The following is a 15,380-nucleotide window of genomic DNA, read 5'->3' as shown; positions in this document are numbered from 1 at the left end:
TTACTTTCACAGATTTTTAAATGTGACTTCCTTCAACCTTTCCACAAATCATCCATACTAATCTTTTTTGTATTTTCGCAGTTCTTAGTTTGTAATGCCATTATTCATCCTAGTTCTCCCGTTTCTCTTTAGACAGTACCCTTTACTTTTTACAGAGCTCCTTTAAAACCCACTAGAGTTATCTGTCCATTGCTTAGATCTTCCAGATAGTTCGTGAAATTTTCCCAATCTTTAGTAAACCTCTGATCCTTTAAATATCTGATTTTCCCCGTCATCCTATCCATCTCCGCATATTCTAGTAGTTTTGATCTCCAATCCTCAATTGTCGGTAGACCCTCTGATTTCCAATTTTTAGCCAATAAGACTCTTGCTGCCGTTGTTGCGTACTGGAACAGCTTGTAATCTTCCCTCTTTATCTCCCTTCCTACCAATCCCAGCAGAAAGGCCTCTGGTTTTTTAACAAAGGTGTATCTCAAAATTTTCTTCATTTCGTTATATATACTCTCCCAGAACCCTTTAACCTTCTGGCACTCCCACCACATATGGTAGAAGGTCCCCTCCCTTTTCTTGCACTTCCAGCACTTATTACAGGATCCATACATCCTAGCTAGTTTTACAGGGGTCATATACCAACGGTAGAACATTTTCATTAAGTTTTCCTTCAATGTCACACAGGCAGTGAACTTAAGATGGTATTTCCAGAGTTTTTCCCATTCTTCAAAGTAGATGTTATGGCCTAAATCTCTTGCCCAGTATGTCATTACTGACTTAACTTCCTCGTCAATTAAATTCCAATCCAGTAACTGATTATACATTTTAGACAAGGTTTTTATATTATTGTTCAATATCTCATTTTGGAATCTGGAATTTTTATCGGCATATCCTTTGTCTTTAGTATCTTTCCTAAACATGTCATTGATCTGGAAATAATGCAGCCAGTCATGGACTTGGTCTTTAACCGTTTCGTACGGCTTCATTTTCCACTTTCCTTCTTCTTTAATTAACAGTTGTTCGTAAGTAGCCCAGTTAGTCCTCATATTGATCTTTTTGGCACTCATAACTTCTAGTGGCGACAGCCAGTGGGGAGTTTTGGGTTCTAGCATGTCTTTATACCTCTCCCATACCTCAATCAGTGGACCCCTAAATATATGATTTCCAAAGTCTTTATGCACTTTCCTCCACCCGTGCCATAAATAGGCATGCCACCCAAATCGGTTGTTGTGTCCCTCTAAGTCTAGCACTTCCTTGTCTTGCAGTTTTATCCAAGTTTTTACCCAGCATAGGCATGACGCCTCGTAATATAGCTTCAAATCTGGCAGGGCGAAACCTCCCCTTTCCTTCACATCAGTCAGCAATTTAAATTTTATTCTTGGTTTCTTGCCCTGCCAGATAAATTTAGAAATCTTCCTATGCCAGTCTTTAAATATCTTTGTACCTTTAACCACAGGGATATTTTGGAACAAAAACAATAATCTAGGAAGTACAGACATTTTGATTGTGGCTATTCTGCCCCAAAATGACAGTTTTAGTCTGCCCCATGTTTCAATATCTTTGTTGACTCCTTTCCATACTGTTTCATAGTTATTTTTAAATAGATCTATGTTTTTTGACGTTACCCATACTCCTAGATATTTTGCCTTCCTGGTCACCTCTATTTCCGTTTCTCTTTGTAGTTCTTCAACTATATCGCTTTGCATATTCTTAACTAATATTTTGGTTTTCCTTTTATTTAGTTTGAAGCCAGCCACTTTTCCAAATTGGTCAAATTCTTCAAGTACCTCTTTTATTGAGTCTATTGGGTCTTCCATTGTTACGACCAAGTCGTCCGCAAATGCCCTGATTTTATATTCGTTCTGCCCAACCATTACTCCTTTTATACCTTTGTTTTTTCTTATTGAATTTAGGAGGACTTCTAGCACCATTATAAACAACAGTGGGGACAGCGGGCATCCCTGCCTTGTTCCCTTTGTTATTATCATTTCTGCAGTCTCCACATTGTTTATTATCAACCTTGCCCTCTGTTCGGTGTAAATTGCCTTTATCCCATTATAGAATTCAGTGCCCACTTCCATATATTCCAGTTGTTTTAGCAGAAAATCCCAAATCACGTTATCAAACGCTTTCTCAGCGTCCACAAACAGCAGCAGGCCTTGCTTGTCACACCTGTCTGTTAAGTATTCTATGATGTTAACTATATTCCTTATGTTATCTTTCATGTGCCTACCCGGCAGGAAGCCCGCTTGGTCTTTATGTATGCTTTCTACCAAAATATCCTTTAGTCTTCTTGCCAGGATTCCCGCAAAGATCTTATAATCTATGTTTAATAAGGAAATCGGTCTGAAATTTTTAATCTGTTGTAGATCTGCATCTTGTTTGGGAATTAATGTGATTAATGCCTCCTTCCATGTCTCAGGTATTTCTCTTTCTTTGAGGATATTGTTCATTACTTCTTGCAATGGGGTCAGCAGAACTGATTCCATCTCTTTATAGTATCTGCCGGTAAACCCGTCTGGGCCAGGGGCTTTCCCTTTTTTTAAATCTTTTATAATTGCTCTAATTTCTTCTACCTCAATTAGGGCACTCAGTTTCTCTTTCTCCACTGTAGAGATCTTATTTATATTCTTACATTTTAGGTATCTTTCTATTTTTCTCAGGTTATTCTTTTCAGTATTTCTAAAAAGTCCTCTGTAGAAATCCAAAAAGGCTTTCCTTATTTCTTTAGGTTTATTTATCTCTTCTCCCTCCACCACAATTTTATTTATTGTATTTTGTTCCTTCCTCTTTTTGAGTTGCCAAGCTAATAGCTTCCCTGATTTATTAGCATATTCGAAACTCCTCTGTCTTAGTTTTTTAACTTTCCATTCTATCTCCCTATTTATCAGCATTGCGTATTGAGATTGTAGAACTTTAATGTTCTCTTTTATTCTCTTATTTTTGGGGTTTTTAATTAATTTTTGTTCATTGTCCCATATTTGTTGTAGAATCTCTTTTCTCCCTTTTTCTCTTTTTCTGTTCTTAATTACACTCTGTTGGATGAAAAAGCCCCGCATCACCGCCTTGCCTGCATCCCACACTACCTTTGGTTTTGTATCGTTGCCTAAATTGTCCTCAAAGTATTCCTTTAACCTTTTTTGGGCTTTCTCTACTATCTCTTGATCGTCTAACAGATAATCTTTCATTTTCCATCTGTATGATCTTCCTTCCAGCCCTTTCAGTTCCATTTTTATTGGGTTATGGTCCGAAATAGTTTTGGCTTGGATCCCCACCCGTACGGATCTTGGGACTAATTCTGACGAAATCCATATCTGATCTAATCTTGGAGATGAATCTTTAGATTCTGAGTGGAAAGTGTATTGTTTTTCCAGGGGGTATTTAAATCTCCAAATGTCTACCAGATTGCAGTTTTGAACCAATGAAAAAAAGGTTTTCGGTAGCTTCCCTTCTTTGCCCTTTCCGTCCCTTAGCCTATCCATCTCTAGCGACACCACACCGTTCATATCTCCTAATAATATAATTTTTTGATCGGCATAATCAAGCAACTTTCCTTCCAACATCCTGTAAAACTCCGATTTATTATCATTGGGCGCATATATCCCCACTATTACTACCTTCTCTCCTTGCCAGTTAATTTGAACTATTACTATCCTCCCTTCTTCGTCTTTATAAATTTGTTGCGCTGCGATTTGTTTGTTAATGTAAATGACCACCCCCCTTTTTTTACTTCGATCAGATGATACAAACTCGTTCCCTAGTCTTTTATTAATCAGAACTCTTTTATGCTTCCTTGCTATGTGGGTTTCCTGCAGGCAAATGATATCTAGACATTCTTTCTTTAGGATATGCTCAATTTTATTCCTCTTTCCCTTATCGTTCATCCCGTTGACATTCCAACTCCAGACTCTTAGCACCATAGTGAATTACCTTAGTAAAAAAAGAAAAGAAAAGAAAAAAGAAAAAAAAAAGAAAAAAAAAAAGAAAACTACTTTCTTCTTCTAGACTCCTCCCACTGCCTCTTCCTCTCCTTCCCCCTCCTCTCCCCCTGTCCTCTCCGCCTCTTCTTCTTGGAATCTCTTTTCTTGTAACTCGAAGCCGTTGATTCAAGTCCTACCCTCTAGAGCAGGAGAAAACTAGCTTGCTCCCTCTTCGATGTGACAGCCCTTGAGATATTGGAAGACAGCATTCATACTACCTCTCAGTCTTCTCTTCTCCAGCTCCTTCAACCACTCCTCATAAGGCTTGGTTTCCAGACGCTTCATCAACTTGTTTGCTCTCCTCTGCACACCTTCCAGTTTGTCAACATTCTTCTTAAATTGTGGTGCCCAGAATTGGACACAGTCTTCTAGGTGTGGTCTGCCCAAGGCAGAATAGAGTGATACTATCACTGCCCTGCTTCTTGGGAGAAAAGCAATGACAAACACAGACAGCATCTTAAAAAGCAGAGACATCACCTTGCCAACAAAGGTCCGTATAGTTCAAGCTATGGTTTTCCCAGTAGTGATGTATGGAAGTGAGAGCTGGACCATAAAGAAGGCTGATCGCTGAAGAATTGATGCTTTTGAATTATGGCGCTGGAGGAGACTCTTGAGAGTCCCATGGACTGCAAGAAGATGCAACCTATCCATTTTTAAGGAAATCAGCCCTGAGTGCTCACTGGAAGGACAGATCCTGAAGCTGAGGCTCCAACACTTTGGCCACCTCATGAGAAGAGAAGACTCCCTGGAAAAGACCCTGATGTTGGGAAAGATGGAGGGCGCAAGGAGAAGGGGACGACAGAGGACGAGATGGTTGGACAGTGTTCTCGAAGCTACAAACATGAGTTTGACCAAGCTGCGGGAGGCAGTGGAAGCCAGGAGTGCCTGGCGTGCTCTGGTCCAGGGGGTCACAAAGAGGCGGACACAAGTAAACAACTAAACAACAAATCACTGCCCTTGATCTGGCTTCCTACAGACATCTTCTTGGCCACGGTGAGAATAGGATGTCTGCCTAGACGGACCACTGGCCTGATCCAGCAGGCTTTTCTTATACTCTTATGTTCTAGCTTCTGGGATATTCCTCTCTGGTAGCTCCCAAAGTCAAAATCCACCCCAAGATTTGGGCCTGATCCAGCAGGACTCTTCTGTCCTCCCGAACCCTTTAACTGTTTGACAGTCCTGGGGGGACCTCCATTTGCCCTGCACCCCCTAAGCTACCTCACTGCTCAGCATCCTATGGTTGTCCTGGCTGGGGCTGATGGGAGTTTAGTCCAAAACATCTAGGGGTGCACCAGGTAGTTCTCTTCCTTTGCAAGAAGGTGGCCTATTTGTATTCCAGGCAGCCACAATGCTAAATGTGCTGCTCTGTTTGTATCTTGAACCACTCGGAAGGCTTCCTTCAGGGTCAAGGCTCCCGTCTTCAGGGCTCTCTGAGAACGCACTTGGCTTCATTTTTCTACCCTCTCGGGCTGTTCCGTCTCTGCCTGACTCACTGTAGTTCGCTACCCATGCCACGAGAAGCCGGGGAATGAATGTAAATAAGCTGAAATGAGGAAAGGGGAAATGCAGACAAAATATCTAGAGGAAGCTTTATGACACGGCAATTTATTCTGCAGCTGAGTCGTCTTCCCAAGAGGAGAGACAAAATGGTTCAAAGTAAAGTACTGCAAGCGCCTATCGTATCCTACTGAAAACAGCGGTTTTAAAATGTGGGTCTGGCGGAGCAGGTGATATTCAGAGAACCATGGGATTGTAGAGTCCATCTAGTCCAACGCCTGCAATGCAGCAATCACAGCTGAAGAATCCTTGACAAGTGGCCATCCAAGCTCTGCTTTGAAAGCTCCAAGGAAGGAGGGTCCACAACTTCCTGAGGGTGTCCATTCCCCTGTTGAACAACTCTTGCCGCCAGAAAGTTCTTCCTGGTGTTGAGTCAGAATCTCCTTTCTTGTAACTTGAATCCATCAGTCTGGGTCCTGGCCTGGCCCCATACTATGACCATGCCCCACATCACTGTCATACCATGTCTCAGCCACCAAGAAACATGCCAACATCACCTTGCCGACAAAGGTCCGTATAGTCAAAGCTAGGTGGCGCTGTGGGTTAAAGCCTCAGCGCCTAGGACTTGCCAATCGAAAGGTCGGCGGTTCGAACCCCTGCGGCGGGGTGCGCTCCCACTGCTCGGTCCCAGCGCCTGCCAACCTAGCAGTTCGAAAGCACCTCCAGGTGCAAGTAGATAAATAGGGACCGCTTACCAGCGGGAAGGTAAACGGTGTTTCCGTGTGCGGCTCTGGCTCGCCAGAGCAGCGATGTCACGCTGGCCACGTGACCCGGAAGTGTCTCCGGACAGCGCTGGCCCCTGGCCTCTTGAGTGAGATGGGCGCACAACCCCAGAGTCTGTCAAGACTGGCCCGTACGGGCAGGGGTACCTTTACCTTTAGGGTTTTCCCAGTAGTGATGTATGGAAGTGAGAGCTGGACCATAAAGAAGGCTGATTGCCGAAGAATTGATGCTTTTGAATTCTGGTGCTGGAGGAGACTCTGGAGAGTCCCATGGACTGCAAGAAGATCAAACCTCTCCATTCTGAAGGAAATCAGCCCTGAGTGCTCACTGGAAGGACAGATCCTGAAGCTGAGGCTCCAATACTTTGGCCACCTCATGAGAAGAGAAGACTCCCTGGAAAAGGCCCTGATGTTGGGAAAGATGGAGGGCACAAGGAGAAGGGGAGGACGGAGGATGAGATGGTGGGTCAGTGTTCTCGAAGCTACCAGCATGAGTTTGACCAAACTGCGGGAGGCAGTGGAAGACAGGAGTGTCTGGCGTGCTCTGGTCCAGGGGGTCATGAAGAGTCAGACACGACTAAACGACTCAACAACAAAGTGAGGTGGAATTGTTGTTAGACTCATTAGCTGTAGGACCAGTGCCCTGTACACAAGAATGCAACTTGACCACAAGACCAGTAAAAACCAGTTAAAGAGGAACCCAACGGTTACATGGTAAAGTGGGGGTGGGGTCCATATAAGGTACAAGGAGGGTTCTGCATGGACAGGGGGAAAATGGGTTGAATAAGCTGCGGTTGGATGAAAGATGGTGAGATGCTGAAGTTGTGTAGAGGATGAGCAGCCTATTTAGTGTCTATCCTAACAGAGTCACTCTTGCAGGCTCCTTAAACTCTGTCCAGGAATGCATTACTGAGTAAAGTCTGGCCAGCTAGGAATTGGGGATGAGCCTTCATACCTGAACCTTCAAGGGAAATCCTTGCCCCCCCCCCATGTTTTTACCAAGGTGGAACTAGCAAATGATGCAATGGCCATAGTGTGAGGAAGGATGGGGAGAGGAGAGGCAGAAGAGCTTGTGATCTAACACTGAATAATGGTAATTAAGAAAGGGGCGAGGGGAACTTGAAGAAGGGAGCCCATGCAAAAGGGAGGAGTCTTGGCCCCCAAGGAACTAGGAGGCTCTGTTTATGTATACATTTAAGAAACACAAAACCCATATTATTTCTTTACCTTTCAGAATTAATCCTCAGAGCAAACCCAGCTTATTGCAGCCCTGTTAAACGTTGTCTAAATGAGCCCGTGGCAATTCCCCAGCGAATGCTGCCATCCGATGCGAATTATGCAATTTTGTACAAATTTACTTAATTGGCGCCGTTAAGTCTGAATGTTAGAAGTAAGCGTTTAGTGAAGCACAAACTAGTGTTGGGAAGGGATTGGGGGGTTGTATAAAGTAAGGAGTGCGTGGGAGAGGTTCAGATGGGTGAAGTGGGAATGGGGAGACGTAAGGAGTTCTATAGGATACAGAACGTCAGAAGAGCCTGGAGGATCAGGCCCATGGGCCATCTCATCCAGCATCCTCATCTCCCAGTAGCCAACTAGATGCCTGTATGGAAATCCACAAGCAGGATTCGAACACAAGTTCACTCTACCCTCCTGCGGTTGCCAGCAACTGGGATTCAGAAGCACAGCCACCTCCAACACAGAAGTCCATATTGTGGGATGTGATACATAAGAAGCGGTCAAGTACAATATTCCTTGTTTTCCTAGAGAGGACATGTGGGGGAATGTTTGGTCCAGCTAGTCGAAAACTTTCTGTTTCCTCCTGGCTGGGACAAACTTCCTTTGCATGCGACTAGAGGTGGGCGTGACCCTACCTGTCCAGGTAACAAAGGGGCAAGGCATGCTGCCACACACTGTCTCTTTGACTTCCTCTGTCATTGGAACAGCTTTTTAGCTAGAAATGCTCTGTTCACCCAACAGAGGATACTTGGATTATCCCCATATGGGATAGATTCACATGTATATACTTTGTAACTAAGTCTGCCTTCAGGGATCCAACTGTGAACTGATGATGTGAGTAAACTTCTTTTATTGACTTTAAGCAAGATTGTGGTGTGTTTATTCTTTTAAGAGGGATATAAGGGAAATTACCAGGAACCTAATAGTGAGAGGCTTACACAAGCCTGCAACCAGCTATCCGCTGTGCGTTTAAAAGGGGAATGTAAAACTCTGCTAAGTAAAAGAACTTGCTAGCACAAGTTAGGAAGGATATTAATAAACAATATATCCTCTCCTGCCTCCCTGAACATTCCCACACATATCACTTGGGCTCATAGTTTAAGAACCAGAGAAGAACCAAAGACCCATCTAGACCAGCATTCTGCTCTGACAGTGGCCAAAGGGATCTCTCTTAGGAAGCCCACAAACAAGAGGACCCAAGTGCAGCCATGGCCATTGTGGCTAGTAGCTATGAATAGTCTTGTTCTCCGCAAATTTCTCTTCTCTCTCTTTACAGCTGTAATTCATTCATTTCTTTTATTTCATAAAATTTAGATGCCCAAAAAGTGGCTTACAGGAAAGAGAAAACAAAATTATCGTTAACAATTTGCAACCATGATTTAAAACATACAGAAAGTTTAATTAAAATACACGAAAACAAATTAAAACTCAGGCAAACTTTCTGAGCGTATGGGTAGGTAGGCTTATCTAAACAATAGTTGCTGTCTGTCCAGAAAGTTCCAGCAGTTTAGTGAAACTCAACTTGGTACATTAAAATATGCTTCCCCCCGCACACAATATTACCTGCACATTTTCAATTGTTTCTTTGTAGCCTTGGGGCATGGAGAAACAAGCCAAAAGAAACTAATGTGAGGGAATCATTGTTAAGTAGTCTGAAGCATTACACTCACTTTTGCTCCCTCTCCAGAATGTCTTGAAAAGATGCTCCCTGCTGCCATTTTGCATTAACAGCAACAACAACACAAGAGTCTGAATCTGTAATTGTGACCCATCCTCAAGGTTCAGGGTGGATAATGCTAACCTTAAAAACATCCATAAAAGATCTCATTATCATTCCAGCTTAGAGTCTGCCACCAGACCCTGAGCAACAAGGTTTATCCAGAAACAAGGGCGCTTAGAAACATTAGAGGTATTCTGCATTTGCAATCTCCCAGCTTAATCCTGACTTCCAAAAGCCAGTCTCTTTAACGGTTTGACAATGCTTTTCATATTGGCTCTGATCTTAGTGCTGTGGGACCACAGACTAGAGGAACACTGTCCAGGTGCCTTTTACTATCAGAAAGCAAGCAAGAGGACCGTTTCAGGTATTAGCGCTGTGGTCCCACAATGCTGTATCCAGCAGCAGCCCATACTCTTCAAGATTTCTGTCCCCAAAATTGGGAGATCAGGAGGGGTGCACCTTCTGGTCCAACGCTGTGGCGATCTTCAGCAGGGTCATCCCAGAGCAGTGAACCAGAATGTGCTTTGGCGTGTCGCTGCTGACAATTGCCAGACAGGCTAGGACAGTCATCAGCAGGGTTGCACCAAAGCGCTTTCTGGTCTGTCGCTCTGGCACTCTTCAGCCCTGATGCGCTGCTCACTTGTGCCAGAGTGAGCACCATACCCACAAAAATAGGACATTCTGGGATTCAAGCAGAAGCTGGGATTGGCTTCTGAGATCCAGGATGTCCCACTTAAAATGGGACTCTGACAGCCTTTTATCTTTGTCAAGGTAACGGCCGGTCCTGATCCCCCGGCGACTCACCTCCCTGTCTCGCCCGAAGGCGAGCACTCCTCCTGTGAGTACTCAGGTCTCTCTTTCTCTCAGACCTTCGTCTCTGCAGCTCGGGAGACGTCGGTGGGTGACTAGACCCAGGGGCCTCCTCAGCCTCCCCTGACCCAACCGGTAGTGGAGGAACTGTAAGTGATGGCCCAGCTGGAGGCAACAAGGGAATCCCCACATCTGGAGCCAGGGCAGGATCAAGCCCCTGACTTGGCCCAGCTGATGCTTGTTGCAGGGAAACCTGTGCAGACTGGGACTCTTCTGGATCAGGCCTCAGACTTGGTTCAGGTGATGCCTGAGGCAAAGGATCCGGTGCAGACTGAGACTCCTCTGGTTCCGAGTCCGAGCCTGAGTCCCAGGCCATCACAATATAACACCTCCATCTTGCCTTGATTCTGTTTGCCCATATGTGCCCATCACTGCCTCCAGGCACCCATCCAGCACCTGAATCACCTCTCCAGATTCAGGTGATACATAGGGATGGGTGTCAGCAGACACTGGTGACACCTCTCACCCAAACTCCTGATGACATCTCCCATCAGCTTCATATAGATGTTAAATAGCATGGGGGTTGACAGGAATGTTCCTTCCCAGAGTGAAAGCGAGGAGTCCAAGGACCAAGGAAGTGAGGATGCAGAAAGAGTCGGAGGTTTGCTTTCTTCACAGACAGAGAGTGAAGTGAGCCCCTCCTCCCCTGGAATGCAGGTCGTAAATTTCCAGAGAGACGTAAGTCAGGCAGAGCAGCCTCAACTTTCAGACATGCTCTCAGGGGATAAGGGGCAAGTGGGACAGTCAGTTCCGGAATCTCCTCACTCTCGGAGATTGAGCAGAATTCACGATTGGCGTCAAGCCCACAAGAGGAGCAGCCGATGGCGTATTCCCTGTTGGAGAATATCCTGCCCTCCAGTCGGCTCAACTCCCAATTCTAGTTAGGACGATTGAGCCATGTGCTCTGACTGAGCTACTGTGTAAATAGAAATAAATCTGAACATTGTAAAACCTCCAGCCTGTTGCTTCTTGGTGTGAGGGAGAGATCGTGAATCCTGACAGGGGTCAAGGTGGATTTCTATGGAAGCCCACAAGCTAATTCCAATGGCTTGAAGTAATATTCTCTGATTGCTAGTCTCTAGAAGCAGCATCCCATAATGTAGTTGCCGGGGGGGGGGGTGAAAAGCCCTCTCCCAGCAGTGCTATCTGGACTCAGCCCCATAGGCGTGACCGCAACACAGTGTCCCCAATTCTAATTCCCTGGGTCTGATCCTGCGAGACACCATGCTATCAAAAGTCAAAGTGAGATCAAGAAGTATATACAATGTTCTACAATATTTGGTATTTCCCCCAATATCGGATTTCAATATTTGACCATTGGTATTTAAGTATATTTGACAGCTGTCATGCAATGGCATTTAGCATTTGCCTAGTGCTGTTGGAAGTCTGAGAGTGTTTGATAAACCGAAAGCCAAAGTCACTTGCTATTTGATACTTGATGTTTGATATATGACAGCACCAGACACATAATTTGGTATTTGACAGCCAGTGTCTATATTTGATATTCTATAAATATCCATCTATCTATTTATCTAAAACATTTCTTTACTTAACTCTTCAACCAGAAAGGCTCACGGGGATTTGATTCCCCCTTTTCACCATTTGATCATTTACACCCAGACATTCTAGGACTTTCCCGCACAGCCTCTGAGATTCAGTCAGCCTTTATTAGGGACCAAGCCTTTGGTGGGGAAAACCCTGCCCTGTGGAACTCCTTGCATAGCCCGGGACATCATGGAAGAATTACAGAAGCCATCCTGGATTCTGATTGGATCCTGGGATGTCCTGTACTGGCTGCTACAAAAGTGTGACCCCAAAATACAATCATTTTGGGGGCCGTGCTCACATGACTTGTGCACGAGTGCGGTCCCCCCAAAATGCACATCCCAGTTTTCCTCTGTGGCATGTTGGAGGGTGTGCTCCCTGCCAGCAGAGGTACAGCAGAAATTGCTTTCTTTTCTATGTCCTCTAAAAATGGTGTTAGTCAGACAGGCCTTTTCAGATGTGAATTTCACATTTTTTCAAGGTCAAACTGCACCCCAAAATTCCAGAAAGTGCATAATCTGGTTGATTATTGTTGTTTAGTCGTTTAGTTGTGTCTGACTCTTTGTGACCCCATGGACCAGAGCACACCAGGCACTCTTGTTACTGCCTCCTGCAGTTTGGTCAAACTCATGTTGGTAGCTTAGAGAACACTTTCTAATTTGGTTGATAAAAGGTAAAGGGACCCCTGACCATTAGGTCCAGTCGTGGACGACTCTGGGTTTGCAGTGCTCATGTCGCTTTATTGGCCAAGGGAGCCGGCGTACAGCTTCCGGGTCATGTGGCCAGCATGACTAAGCCGCTTCTGGAGAACCAGAGCAGTGCACAGAAATACCCTTTACCTTCCCGCCGGAGCGGTACCTATTTATCTACTTGCACTTTGACGTGCTTTTGAACTGCTAGGTTGGCAGGAGCAGGGACTGAGCAGCGGGAGCTTACCCCGTCATGGGGATTCGAACCACCAACCTTCTGATCAGCAAGCCCTAGGCTCTGTGGTTTAACCCACAGCGCCACCCGCATATGGTTGATAGCTATGCTCAAATCCATTTATAAGGCCAGGACCGGCAGATTAGGTCAGTTCACTTTCAAATGCGGAGCAAATTCCCCCTATTTAATGGTGGGACTGAGCTCATAAATGCACAAGAAGGATCCTACACCTCCATATTGCCCTCTGAAGCACTTCTAAGAAAGGCCAAAGGAGTTTCCATCCTGAGGAGACGAGTGTCAGCACTTTGAAAAGGTAATGTTGCAAGGCAGGCATGAGCACTCGTTACAATGCCCATAAAATTTGCAAGACAGCGAAGGAGAGAGAGAGAGAGAGAGAGAGAGGTGGAAGACATGGCAGGTGAAATATAGAAAGCATGTGGGGAGATTTCAGCGATACAAAAGGCCTTTGCTTTGATCCAAGATGCTTCCGTGATGTCTCTGACAAGAATTCAAAGCTGGCAAACCATTTTCCAGAAGGCCCAGCACAGAGCCTTCTTTCCCATAGGGCTTAGTGGTGCGTTGTGCCAGGGCGCCGGCATCTCAGGGGCGCCCCAGCCAGTGGGGGAGCCGTGCGGCTTTGCTGGCAGCCTCCCCTTTCCCTGAATCCCGCCATTTTTCTGGAGGGGCGCAGGGGGACGCATACCCCTAAACATTTTGTGACTCTTTGTGCTTTTGTTCATTTACTGTATTTATTTTTCCTGATTTGAACTATAAGATGGTGGTTTTCTTGAGTCAAAATGAGAGTACCCCTAAACATTATTTATGCAAAGAAAAGCACTGGATTTATGTGGAAATTGTTCAGTTCGGTATTCTTAATGTCGAATGTATAGTTTGTTACTACTTTTGTTATCTTGTAGTTGTGTGTGTGTTTGTGTGTGTACCGTATTTTTCCGTGTATAAGACTATTTTATTTTTATTTTATTTTTTGAGCCCAAAATTATTTTTGAGCCCAAAATTAAGAAATAAATATTTTAAACATTCCGTGTATAAGACGACCCCCAGTTTTAAACTTAAAAAATCTGAGGAGAAATATAGTCTTATACACTGAAAAATACGGTATATCGCAGCAAAACCGGATGCCTCCATCTGCCCCACCTGCAATAAAACATGTCTCTCTCCCCTGTTGGCCTCCACAGCCACAGGAGGAGCTCTTCAACAGTTTGACTTCAAAGGTACGTTCTTCCTTTGTCTCCCGAGGCAGACAGAAGCCAACAACAAAGCCGCCTTGTGCAGGAATTGTGGGAAAGGGGCATAGAAATAAAATTCTGTATGTGAGTATATAAGAAAGAAAGAAATCATTTGTCCACCTGCATCAGGCAGTCCTAGTTTCAGGTGCCCTATGGCTGCTGCACGTTAAATGATTCCATCCCGAATGAGAGGAGGTTTGTGGACAAACTAGGGAGGATGCAGAAGACAGGAGCGAGATTGAACATGGCAAAGTGTGCGCAGAAAAGCTGGAGGAAATCCAACAGAAGGCAAGTTACTGCATCAGACGGGGCCATTGAGGAAGAGTGGATCCCAAGTAGATCAGGCTGTTTCCAAACACTATAAGGTGGTTCTAGTCAGGGGCGTAGGAAGGGGGCGGCAGGGACAGGACACCCAGGTGTCCTCACTGAGGGGGGTGACATTTGGCAGGCCGCCCACCCACAACTCCCAAGCCAACCTCGAGCCATTGGTGTAAGGGCAGGAGCTACACCGCTTTGCCAGCTGCATTCCCCCCTTCCCCCTTTGTTTTGACAGCTTGGGGGAGGCTTGGGAGTCGTGGGCGGGTAGCGCGCCAAAAGTCCACCATGGGCGGCTCACTCTGCCCCCGGTTTCAGGGTGCGCGCACCCCTCCGGGCACCCGAGTGGCTATCCCATGCCTGGGAGGGCACCATCCGCACCACACCCCCATTGGGAGCATGCCCGCCCTGGGCAGCTTGGGCATACGGTCCACCACTGGTTCTAGTTCTACTAAAAGGCTGAAACAGCCTTTCATGACTAGGTGTCACCCAGATGTTTTGGACTGCAATCCCCATCAGCCCTGACAGGGCATCCATACCGGTCTAGAAATGGAAGGGAAGGGGTTTCCTAAAAGCAAACAAACTCCCAGACTAAATTGATCGAACTCTTCCAGTTCCTTGGTGCAAGGATGGTGCCACCTGCACCTGGTATCTCCCCAACTTTCCCCCTGAAATGCAGAGGCAAAGAGGCTTCCCTGTTTTCTTCTTATCCTGGAACAAAACCTCACATAAATTAGAAATTTAGGCACCTATGAAATTCTCGAATCCAGGGTTCAGCAAAGTCTCAAAATAATAATAATAATAATAATAATAATAATAATAATAATAATAATAATAATAATAAATTTTATTTATATTCCACCTCCCCAGCCGAAGCTGGGCTCAGAGCGGCCAACAACAGCAAAATAATACAAAATAAAATCAATTCATTATAAAATCAGTTCAAATCAAACTGATGGCAACCGTTTGAGTTCTGTAAAGAATTACCAAAGGTGGGGGTCAGGCTGTGCCTTGGCCAAAGGTCTGTTGGTACAGCTCTGTCTTGCAGGCCCTGCGGAAAGATGTCGAGAGGACAGGACTCAAATTCTTGAGAACAAAATGAAGTTTTCAGAGTGGGATTCAGCTCACTAGTCCTGATAAGGTGTCTGCTAGCACAACAGGACTTTCCTCCGCCCCCACCTCTCTCCCAGAAACCTCAATATCAGCTCTGTGGGGTTGGAAGAACCCCCAGAACAGTTGCATTACTCTCTCAGCATCTAGAATTTCATCTGCA

Source organism: Podarcis gaigeae (genome assembly GCF_964106915.1).
Source record: "Podarcis gaigeae genome assembly, chromosome: 11".
NCBI lineage: Eukaryota > Metazoa > Chordata > Lepidosauria > Squamata > Lacertidae > Podarcis > Podarcis gaigeae.
This window is presented reverse-complemented; position numbering follows the sequence as displayed.